We start from the raw sequence: 11,777 nt of genomic DNA, 5'->3' as shown, positions 1-11,777 counted from the left end.
ATTTACCGTGAAATAGGTTATATTCCACATGAATACCATGGGTTGATACCATGAATTCTTAAAACAATGGGTCATTCTTTTTTAGTTTTTTTTCACCAAGTTGAAATGTTTACATTACATTACACATTTCTAGCGTAATAGAGGCATTAAATCTCGGCTCAATGAAGGAATTACATATATCCCTCATACTAAAATAAAGGTGAAAATTGAAGTATTTTATTTATGGTCAACATTGATTTTTAAAGTAAAGTTATTATTTTTTTAAGAGTAACTTTACCCACAACATCTCTAACATATACATATATTAGCCCACATACATACACACACATATATTTTAATTTTTTAATGTAACATTATGTGACAACATCTCCCTCATGTACTCGGTTGTAGAACACCTCATGTACTCGGTTGTGTAGCACCTCTTGGGGCAATAATATTTTATTTTATTTATTGTTAAATTAACCATAATTATATTAATATTGATGATGATTATTATTGTCCACTATGACCAATGTGATCTATCAAACCTTAAGAAGAGGAAAAATCTAATTGTAATTCTAGAATCTTATTTCTATCCTCAAAAGAAAGGAAAAAAAGTGCAGCAAGATCACTATAGTTGGGTTGACTTAACAAGTCAAGAAGATTGGGAGTGCGACACATGTTCGGGAAGTGAGAGCGGATGTGAGTAAGCAATTGACAATCCAAAAGAAAGTGTTTTTCATCCTCCACCCTCTTATTATCACAAAGCTGACAAATTCTATTGTCCTAGGGCGTCTTGGGAGTAGACCATCACACGGTTTCACTTCGAAGCTCATAATAATTAGTTCTAATCTTAGTGATGTTCAACTTTTTCTTCAAGGGTGGTTCTCAAGGGTGGGGTTGATCACCTCCTTATAATATCTTACCTTCCTTTTACCCTCCATCTCCTTATCATCCCATTGTTTATCCTTAAATTTGGGGGTCATAGTAGCTTTGACACTATCCTTGCTTCCCACGATGATATCCTCATTTATCCCCTAATGGTTGAGCCAAGAGTGGACATCCTTATGTCACCCATGCTTGAGGCGAAGGTGGGGATTTTGACTAAAGTTAGAAACAATTTTAGGAAGCCTCTTGGGTTCTATATTGTAGAGCTTTTAATTATACATTAAATACTTAAACATAAACCTACTTTCAATATGGGAGAGGCTAGATTAGATCAGGAGGGTAGGATAGTTGGTATTTCCCTTGATCTTGAAATTGTAGGTTATGAATTTCTTTTAAATCATCTCAATCTTTCTCCATGACTCTCTAGATATACTGCAACTCCAAACTTCACAACCATATAGGATAGTGGTGATGAGGGTCTCAGAGAGGAACCTTTTTTACGACAACTACAAATATTGACAACCTTACAATTGTTTTCAAGTTCATAGTAAGCTTTCCATTCTTTAGTAATCCTTTTCTTAGTGTTCTAATTCTAGTTGAGCTAATATGGAATATCAACATCCAAATATTTATAAGAAGAAACTGTACCAAGCAATTTTTATCATAGATGAAATCTCCATGGGTGATCCTTTTGGATTTAATTATCATGATTTTAGTATTCTCAGTATTAACTGTCATACCCATCTTAGAGCAATATTCATGAAGAGTCTTAAGTTGCTTGTCCAAGTCCTCATGACTTCTAGCAAGAAGAATGATATCATCAACGTAGAGGAGAAGAGTAATGATAATACAATCAAGCTTGCCCCCCTTGCACCCTGCGATATTCAAACACTCCTCTAGCTTATCGATGTAAAAACAAAAAAGGGTAGGGGAAAGGTGACACCCTTGCTTAACCTCGATATTACATTTAATATCTTTAGATCACTCCTCATTGGTCTTAAGCTTGGAAAAACCATCTCATAGAGGCAAATCAAAAAAATATTCAACTAAGGAGGAATCATTTTTTTTCTCTGCAAATACTAAATTCTATTAACTGTAAGGAAAAATATTTTTACATAGTGTCGAGGCCTTAGGAGACATAGTTTGAGAGCGCTCAACAGAACAGAACTGCCCCCTTACAAACAGAAGCTGGGGAGACCAGTTACAAAGATCAAGAAACTAGATAAAAGACATAGAGAGTGACATGTTTAGCCGAGAAAGAGAACTGAGCCACAGAAAAAGAAAATCAATGCAAACCAGCACAAAATGTATCACCAAATCCCCAGCTGGAAGCCTAAACCAGTAGGTTATGAGTGCTGAACCCTGACTGTGAGCCTGAAATAGTAGCCAAAACAAAAAATAAAGAGGCAGTCCCAGGTGGCGCTACCCCTCCTTTACCGTGCCATGATTCTTCTCCTCAGCCATACTTGCATCTCTGGTTCTCCGACCTTCATTGCTGCCCAAATCGCTGCCAGGGATAGCTATGGAATGGCTTGCTTCACCTTGAGTCCCTTCCTCAGTAGCAGGTCCTGTATCTTCAAGGGGAGGAATATTTTTGAGAAATTCCTCCTGTGCAGACTTCTCATTTTTCCAATTCTCCAGGCTGTCTTTGTCCGTGGAATGTTCACTGCTTTGGGAAGGATCAGGAGCAATGCAGGCCAGAGGGGAAACCTGATTTTCCTCTTTCGAAAGAATAATGGTGATGTTAGCAGTAATAAGGGGCCTGTTCAAATTACTTTGAAATTTAAAGTACGTGGTTTGAAAGGCACTGTTCGGAATAGGCTTACGACCAGAGCTTAAAGATGGCACAACTTCGTGGACGAGGGGGGATTGAAGGGTTCCGGCGCAGTTTCATAGCGTGACGGGCCGGGGGATGTAAGCGGCTGCCACGACGCCCCCCTAAACAATGCCTCTTTCCCGAATGAACCATAATGACAGAGAGATGGTAGGGCGCAGAGAAATTATAAACAGGAGAGACGACAGAACAGAGTCGATTGAGGTGAGAGGGATGCCCAACAGAACTTACAGACGACAACACAATACAACCAATGCATAAATCCAGAATAGGGGAGAACTTACCCTTGATAATGTTGGCCTGGAGCTCACGGCGGTGAACCAAAATCAGTCCATCACCAACAGCCTCCGCTAACTAGATTCCCTTGCCAAGCGACTTAGCATAATGCATGATAAAACCACTAAGGAGCAGCATGATTATAACTGAGAGAATGTTGCGATGATCAACGCAATCCATTAATACAGATCTGCTAACCGATCATGCATTAATACCTTCCCCCTGCTCGCATAAGATTAAGTCTCGGGAAGCCACGCTGCTTTGCAGCTGGCAGTACCGGGCTTTAATTCTCTGCATGTGAGGCATTAAGGGTGATGGTGCCACCCGCATCTGGGAAAATAAGGAGGAATCATTATCTCATCAAGTCTTTTACAAATATTATCCCAAGGAACAATGTCAAATGATTTTCTAAAGTCCACAAAGCAACAAAAGAGATCAACTTTACTATTGTGACATTCTTCGACAATGATCGTGAGGGTGACAAGATGGTCGATAGTCGAGTGGTATATCATAAAATCAGCTTTCCCTTTAGCTCTTTTGTCATGGCTTTCAATCCAATGGCTAATATTCTTATCTAATATGAGACCATAAAGCTTGGCTAAGATGTGGCTAATCATAATGGTCTTGTAGTTAGAGGGAACAATTTTGTCCCCATTTTGAAAGATAGGCACAATAAGGCTTTGCATCCAAGGCTTGGGGAGTGATGCTTTATAGCCAAATTGAGAAGCATATGGATATGAGGAATGTGGATATATCTTCCCAACTTTAAGATCTTATCTTGGTATCCTTCAATATCTTTAACTTTCGCACTAGCGATCTAATTAATCCTAGACTCAACATCCTCAAGACAAAATATATCTTCCTTAATAGGAGTGATAATGATGTTGTCATTGGTGTCTGGGGAGTCATAAAAATTCTTAAGATAGATGTCCCACTTTTCTAAGGGGATTGAATGATTATATTTATATTTACAAATAAGTACATTTCGCCAAAACTTTCTAGGCACAACTTTAGAAAGGTGAAGAAGATGCTCTTATCTCTTACTAATATATAACACTTCTTCTCTTTAATGAGGAATTTGTATATACTAATATTTTGGAGCTTTCCAATTTCATTAAGTTTGTCTTGAATAGTTTTCCTGGCACTTTTATAGTCTCTTTCATACCAAGGGTTGGAAGTTCTATTAGTCTTCTTATATGAAACCTCAGTAGAGAACTTGTTATTGGTAGTGAAAGGGTAGTAGTAAAATTGTGTTAAATTTGATCAATATTGTTATTATAAGCCATGGAACCTAAATCCATTTTTAACTCCTTTAGGAAAAGGTCTATATTACTTTGATTGAAACAAGTGTGGCTTTGGATTTCACTAGTATCCTGTATGTGGCTAGTATGCATAACAAGATTTAAAGTTAAATAAAATGTTTTGTGGTCAAAGTGAGGCTCGAAATATTTAAGAAGCTCAAATTTGGTAATATGGTTAAGGACATGGGAGACCGAAATCGCATAGTCCAAAACATTACTGCCCAACCCATGCAAACGGGTCATCTAGCCAGAGAAAGGCCACTTGCTGATACCATTACAGATAATCAGGTATTGGGAACTACAAAGCTTCAGGAGCTCTGTGCCAAATAAGTTCTCGATTTTGTCTTTAGATGTCCTCTTTAATCTATTATTTAACTCATCATCTTCGTCAAGCAACAAGGAGTTAGGGTTACAGTGGTTACTTAACATAAGAGGTTGGTTGGTAGCAGTTTTAGCATTGAAGTCCCCAAGAAAAAAGATATTACCTTCATTCCTCACGTTGTGAATTTCTTTTTCTAAGGTAGTGAAAGGAAAATTATTATCTAAGTTGTTTTTCTTATAGGAGGTAGAGTTAATAGGATTGAAATGGAAGATTCCAAGAAAAATCCTATTAGAGGAAGAATCAAAGATATCGATCCAAATGTACTGATTGAAGGGGTAGATAGTATGAAGCTAGATGTGAGAAGAAAAAATGTTCTTAATATAATAGGCTACACCACCAAGACCCCTTCAAGAGGATTTCTTGTTCCAAGTATGCCAAAGAATGAATCTGTTAAGGTGAGGAACCCTAGATTTGACATGCTCCCAAGTTTCAAGTAGAAAAATATGGTCAAAATCACTCGGGATCCAAGTTAACATAGGACCTTTATGCCATGGTAAATCATGACAGTTCCAAAAGAGGATCTTGAGTGATCCTAATCCATATTTATCAATCATATTCTGGACTCTGTTAGCTCAGTGGGGCCTGACCCAGGTGTTACACAAAAATATCGTCATCATGATTATTTGCAGTCAGTATGGGTCTATCATTACTTGTACTGTCCTCCTAAGCAAGTCTCAGACCTCAGCTCTTCAAATCAAGCTTTGGAAATGAGAGAAAGAAATTAAAAACCAATGTAACTCTGGTTCTGCACTTTCTCTCATGGTCACCTGCGGTCCTGCACCTTCTGTGTATAAAACTTGTGTACCTACCCGCTCTGTCCCTAACAGGGTAGGTGCGAACCCCTGTGAAAGTCAAAAGGCGCAAGTTTTATCTTAAAAAACTCTCTTTTGGTTAATTCTAGAGGTTTCTAGAAGGAATTTTGACGTGGATTGTTCGCTCTGAGGTGGTTCATGCATCCCAAAAGAGAAGGAGCTAATCCCTTGATGAGAGGAGCTATCCCTTTGAAGGAGGGCTTTATCCCTTTGAAGGAGGACCTAGTAACCTCCCTCCATTGCACTATAAATACAGGCATTGGGCTGGTTGCTAAGGAGGTTAGAAGCTGAACATTTTTTAGGGTAAATGCTGGTGAAATCAAGACTTCCTAGTTAAGCCTAAAGAGGAGAGATCACATACCTTTTTGGTTTCATTGGGGAGTGAGTGAAACTTGTCAAAGTAGAGGAGACTTCTTGCTCGACCCTGGGAGGAGCTTGTACAGCGTCAAGGCAAAGGTTGTAAGGTTCTTCTTCTTCTGAATTAATACAATCAAACTCATTTTTCTCAATAAGTATCTTATGTTATTTGTTTCATGGACTCCTTGAATTTCATGTTAAATATGTTTTATGCAATTGGCTTTTCAGGTGCTATTTAATTTGTTTGCCTTGTTTGTGTTTGCAGATCCGCGAAAAGGAGCTCATTTGGATCGAAGGAGTGAGGGCATCCACAAGCTAGTGTTGGACCTAAGGTAGATCCTAAAAACACTTGTTTTCTATTGTTTATTAAAGCATATTTAGAGAAAGGTAGTGTCTGGTTGGTTTGCTTGTCATTAGTTCTTCTTTAGATTCTAGGAAGGTCTATCTTGTCCGCAAGATCGACTTATTCCGTGTGACAAAATGGCGACTCCACTGGGGACTTGATTGTTTTCCTTCTTTATACTTTGACCTGAGAAACTGTATTTTTTGTTTCTGTTTTTGGCTTGATGATTGTGGGATTGGGTGATTTAGTTGATTTTGAGTTAGTTTTTATTTTTCATAGTTTTGGGAGAAGTACACACCCTCTGAGTTAAGCACAGTGCGTACCTGTACGCGCTTTTGCTTTGTGCACAGAGCGTGATCGCACCTGTGTAAACAGGCTGCCTACGTACCCTGTCAAAATTTTGAGAAATTTTAAATTTTCCTCTTTTTTATCAGTTTAGAATTTGTTTATAGGTTTTAGCCATTGCCCAGACCTACGTGTACTCTGTCAAAAACTTTCCTTGGATTGATTTCGTTAGTGTTAGGGTTTTAGGTGAATTTCCTAGGAGTTTTTCTTGTTGGGTTTGTTTTTCATTTTGGTTGTGTAGTGGCTCTGAGCTTAGAGGCTGTAGGGACTTTAGATCACCTTAGTGTCTACCAGCTTTCTTATGAGTCTGACCATGTATGAAATCTCCCCTTGTTGAGGAATTCGCTTTGTATTTTCTCATTTCAAAACTTCGAAAAGCTTGTGTTTGAGAGTTTGGATTTTCATTTTCAAAAAGAAAACGAAATTAGTTGTTCTTGACTGATTTGTAATTCTGCATAAATTAGTCCTTAGCTTGCATCTAGCTGAGTAAAACATCCTTAAAAAAGACTTTTAGTAGGCTTTGACTTCAAATAGGTTTTTATAATTTGTAGCTCTCAAAGTTAGTCATTTTCATTAGTTTTGAGTGTTTTATTTACAAAATATAAGAAATCTCTTTTGAGAAAGAGTTAGTTTTTTGTAGTGATTGAGTGCTTTGAAACGAAAAAGGGAATTTTTTGTGAAATAATTAGTTGTCTCGTTTTGAGTGCTTTGGAAAGGAAAAGCTCTTCTTTTAATTTGTTAAATTGAGAAAGATTTGTGTTTACAAAGTATTTGCATTCTCAAACTCTTTCTTAGTTTTAGAAGTTCATCGAAGAGAAAAAGATTGTTTATATCATCTTAGGTGCATTTTTAGTGATTTTGAGTCGAGTCTTCATACCACGAGTTTCATCTCCGCACCTTTGGACTTAAACAAAAAACCACTAAAATTAATGCTTAAAGTAAAATTCACCTAGTAACATTTTTATTTCTAGGGCTCTGATACACCAACTCAGCTTAGGCTAGTGTCTTGGAGTAGGAGAGTAATTAACTCTCCAAGACAGTAAAAACAAACAAGTAGCTGTATCTTGTGGTAGGGAAGAAATCCAATTGTTGCATTTATGCTCTGGGAAAGCTCCTCTTAAAGGAGAAGCACGAGATTGTGTCCGAACCAGTGTGGGAATCAATCCTTCCTCATTGGGAACGACGCTAGACATTCACGTATTAAAAATGGTAAACCTTGGATTAACCATTGTCGAGGAGCCTGGGGTCACTTGTTGGTAAACCTTGGATTATTTCAAGGAACCTTCAAGGGGATTGAGCTTGCTGCTCTGCCCTTGCGTGCGTATCGGATCGTAGACTATTCCCCCAGGTGTATTTGTCTTAGTTGGTAACCTTAGTGGCCATATTCTTTAGGACTCTTCCTGATGTGACAGTGGTGGGAAGATCCCACTGTACCTGGAGCAGATGTCGGCTAGACTTACTTGGATTTTCTGGGGGGTTCACTTCACTCGAGACAATTAAGTGGAGGAACTTGTGCCAGTCTATTCATTAAGCAGGTTGCCAGGGTAACTGTTCCAACCACCATTTCTGTACTGAACTCTGCGACGTTGGATTTCATCACCAACTAGTGTTTTCAGTCCGGAAAGTTACTGTTTGTGTGTGTTTGATCTCCTAGATTCTTTAGGCGTGTGATTCAAATTTGTTTGGTTCTTTAGAGACTTTAGGTGTTTTCCATTGAGATTTTACTTTGTTTGCGTGTGAAGTAGTTAAAAGTCTTTAACTGTGGCTGAATTGCCAAGACAGTCCCATAGACTTTGGGGCCAGTCTCCTGAGATTATAAACGTGGCTGAGTTACTTAGGAAGTCCCGTAGACTTCGGGGCCAACCTCCTGAGGAAGTACCGAGCCAACTTGAAGGCTTAAAAGTCCTTGTAACTCCTAGAGACAGTAGAGTTGGATCACCGGAAGAAGGAGAATCGTCTTTGATAGTACATCCTGATTTTCAAATGCCAGTAGCAGAATATAATCCACAGTCAGTGTCTGTCTCCGAAATCGCTGGTAGCTTTTCATCTACTAGTGATATAGGTGAAGAACCCGAAATATCCGAGCCTGAAAATGAATTTGCTGCTACTCCGACATCGGGGTTTGTTTCTCCAACTTTTAGTGGTCCTGGTTCACCTAGGGTAGAAAGAGTAATCACTCAAGATCTTCCTTCTGGACTTATTTCTATTGAAGAACTTGCTCCGGAAGAAGAAGTAGGCATCCCTATCCCTGAAAATCAACCTGTCGTTGAACTAAGGGAGCATGAATCAATTTTTTACAGTCCACCTAGGAGTAGTTCTTGGTATCTTTCTTTGACTAATTATTTAGAAAACTCAGGGTTAAGTTTTTCACCACCTCGTGCTCCTTATCACTCAACACCTAGAGGTTTTTATACCGTAAATATGTCAGGACAGTCGTCCATGTTTACTCAATCACCTGAATCCTTTTTGTACGGTGGTCCATCTATTCCCTCTCGGTATCAGTCTCTTTCTGGTACTTTTTTGGGAGCATCTCCTCAACCCATTGAGCAAGGGTTATTAACTGGAAGCAATGGTAATAAACCGTTGAGCGTAGAAGACATTCTTATGATGTCAGGTTCTATTCCCAATCCTCAACCTCAAGGTGGCCAGTTACTGCCTGGGGGGCAGCCTCAATTAACGCCTGGGGGGCAACCTCAAGGAAAGTACATACCTACGGGACAGTACGTTCCTCAAGGTCAACCCCAGACTCAATATGTACCCCAAGGTCAACCCCAATATCAATTTATACCTCAAGGTCAACCCCAGTATCAGTATGTGCCTCAAGGGTATCAACCCCAAGGTCAATACTCGAACCAAGGTTTCCAACCACCCCAAGCTCAAAAATTTGTTCAAGGAATGGGAAATGTGCCTTTCAATTATCAATCCTACCCTCAACCCAGTTATGGTCCTCAATATTCTCAACCAGCTACGGGTCAATACCCCGGAATGAATATAGTGTGGGATCCATCACAAACCCAACAGGTGTTGCAGCCAAGTGTACAGTTGTCATCTCAAACTGGACAACCCTTAGTTTCTGGTACATCCCAGCAACCGGTCCAGTCTAACATTCAAGCTTCTGTACCTTCGGTAGTTTCTTAGCCTGGGCCTAGTACACCTCGTACTCCGCCTCAAACGACTGCTACAACTACCGCTACATCTGTTCAGTCTACCCCACCTACTTCTGGAGTATCGACAGCTCCGGTTTCTACTGTTCCTGTATCTACTCCTCAAACATCTTTACCACCATCTGGATCTACGATTCAGACTTCGGTTCAGATGCCTGTAGGACAACCTGGTTTAAGTACGATTGTCACAAGTCAACCACAATTTACCTATCAACCGTACCAGGGACAGTACCAATTCGGTCCTGCTGTCCAGCAGCCAGTTTATCAGTATCAATCGTATCCTGGGTACACTTATCAACAACCTCAACAACCCGAGTACGGTCTGGTTAATCCTGGTTTTCCAGGAGGATACAATATCCCGAACGTGATTCTTATTCCCAGTTATCCTGGATATCCTCCTCCAGGGGCTGGTCTCATGACCCAGAGTTTTAGGGATTCTAATCGGCAGTTACCATTTATCGCAACTTTGGACTTACCTGACTTGTCGCGCCTAACGAACGATCCCATTAATTATCTTCTATTTTGGCCGCCAATGCCGAATAAGTTTCCTAGTGACATTCCCAAGTTCGAAGGTAAATCAGGAGAGGACCCATCGAACCATGTGATGACTTACCACCTTTGGTGTGCGTCTAACTCCATCACAGATGATTCGATCCGTCTTAGACTTTTCCAGCGCACTCTAATTGGTCTCGTGGCCAAGTGGTACATTGAGTTACCACGAGGCACTTTTTATAATTTTAGTCAGTTAGCTACCTCATTTTTAACTCATTTTCAGTTGCCAGTCTGATATGACAATGGCACGGAATTGTTAACTTCGCTAAAACAATCGACATCCACGTACATTTCAGATCATATTCATGAGTGGAGACGTCAACATCGTTTAGTGAAGGTATTTATTCTAGATCAAATCTTGGCCGAGTGGTTTGTAAAATCTTTGTTGCCAAAGATCACTGAAGATGTTGCTAAAGCCGGAGTGGTTACTGAGGAGCAAGTCATTGCTCAAGCACAGTACCTTGACTTGGTCTATACTCAGTCAGGTACATTACACGAAAAAATACCCGATCTTCCCAAGTCAAATCAAATCGCTGCAGCTCCTTCGCGATCTCATGCGCTGATGGTATGATTGGCACGATTAACACTAAAAGTAAGAAGAAATCTTCCAAGAATTATTCTCCTATCATAACCTTGTCTGATTCCCCAACAGGAGATTCTTCTACAGAGATTTCCGCCGATATTCACGTTGTAGAGTCATCTACAGCCAAATCAAAATCCAGTGGGAAGAAGAAAGGAAAGAAGAAGAATAAAACTGACAAAAGTTAAAAGGAGAAACCTGAAAAGGCGAAATCCAATGATAAAAAATGCAAACCTCGTTATCCTTGTCTCATTTGTGACGATGAACATTTTACAAGAGACTGCCCTCATCGTGCAGAGGTTGCGAAGATTGTCAAGGGTTCCCAAACTCCTGCTGTTTTGAAGGATCCTTTTCCGGCTCAAGACAGCAAGATGATAGGTTCATCCTCGAGTGCCAATGAAGAACCCATACTGATGATGTCCCATGTTAGGATTGCGACTCAATCGCAAGATTATGGTAGTAAGAGTCCTGTTGATGGTAAAGAAGCAGAATCTTCTCATTCTAATCCATCAACCTCAGCTCCCGATTTCGATCCACTACAGATCGAGAAACCTAATCCAGACTTGGTAATCAAACCGCCCGCCAAGGGTATACTTTGAAAGTCAGCTTTCAATCCACATGCGAGAGCGGCTCAGAATTATAACATTGTTGAGGATTTCGATGTTTCACCCTCAACAATGTCGGCTTTGGAAGTGCTGCAATCATGCCCAGCACAACGTAAATTACTTTTGTCGGATATAGGAGCTGTTCAGGACCCGAACCTAATAATTTTCGATCTAGAAAATAGTACGTCGCGTTTTCCTCATCAAATGGCTTTCCAGATTCCAGCGATAGTCAAAAACAGGCCTATTCATCAGACTGTAATTGATGAGGGAGCCTCAACGTGTATTATGTCGATACAGTGTTGGAGATCACTTGGTTCTCCTTCACTAAATCAATCCCCGACGATTCTAAAGGCCTTTGA

The sequence above is a fragment of the Pinus tabuliformis genome, chromosome X, assembly GCF_031772625.1.
Source record: "Pinus tabuliformis cultivar Carrire ecotype Pingquan chromosome X, CPIR1, whole genome shotgun sequence".
Taxonomy (NCBI): Eukaryota; Viridiplantae; Streptophyta; class Pinopsida; order Pinales; family Pinaceae; genus Pinus; species Pinus tabuliformis.
The sequence above is the reverse complement of the archived record's forward strand: the minus strand, read 5'-3'. Positions refer to the sequence as shown.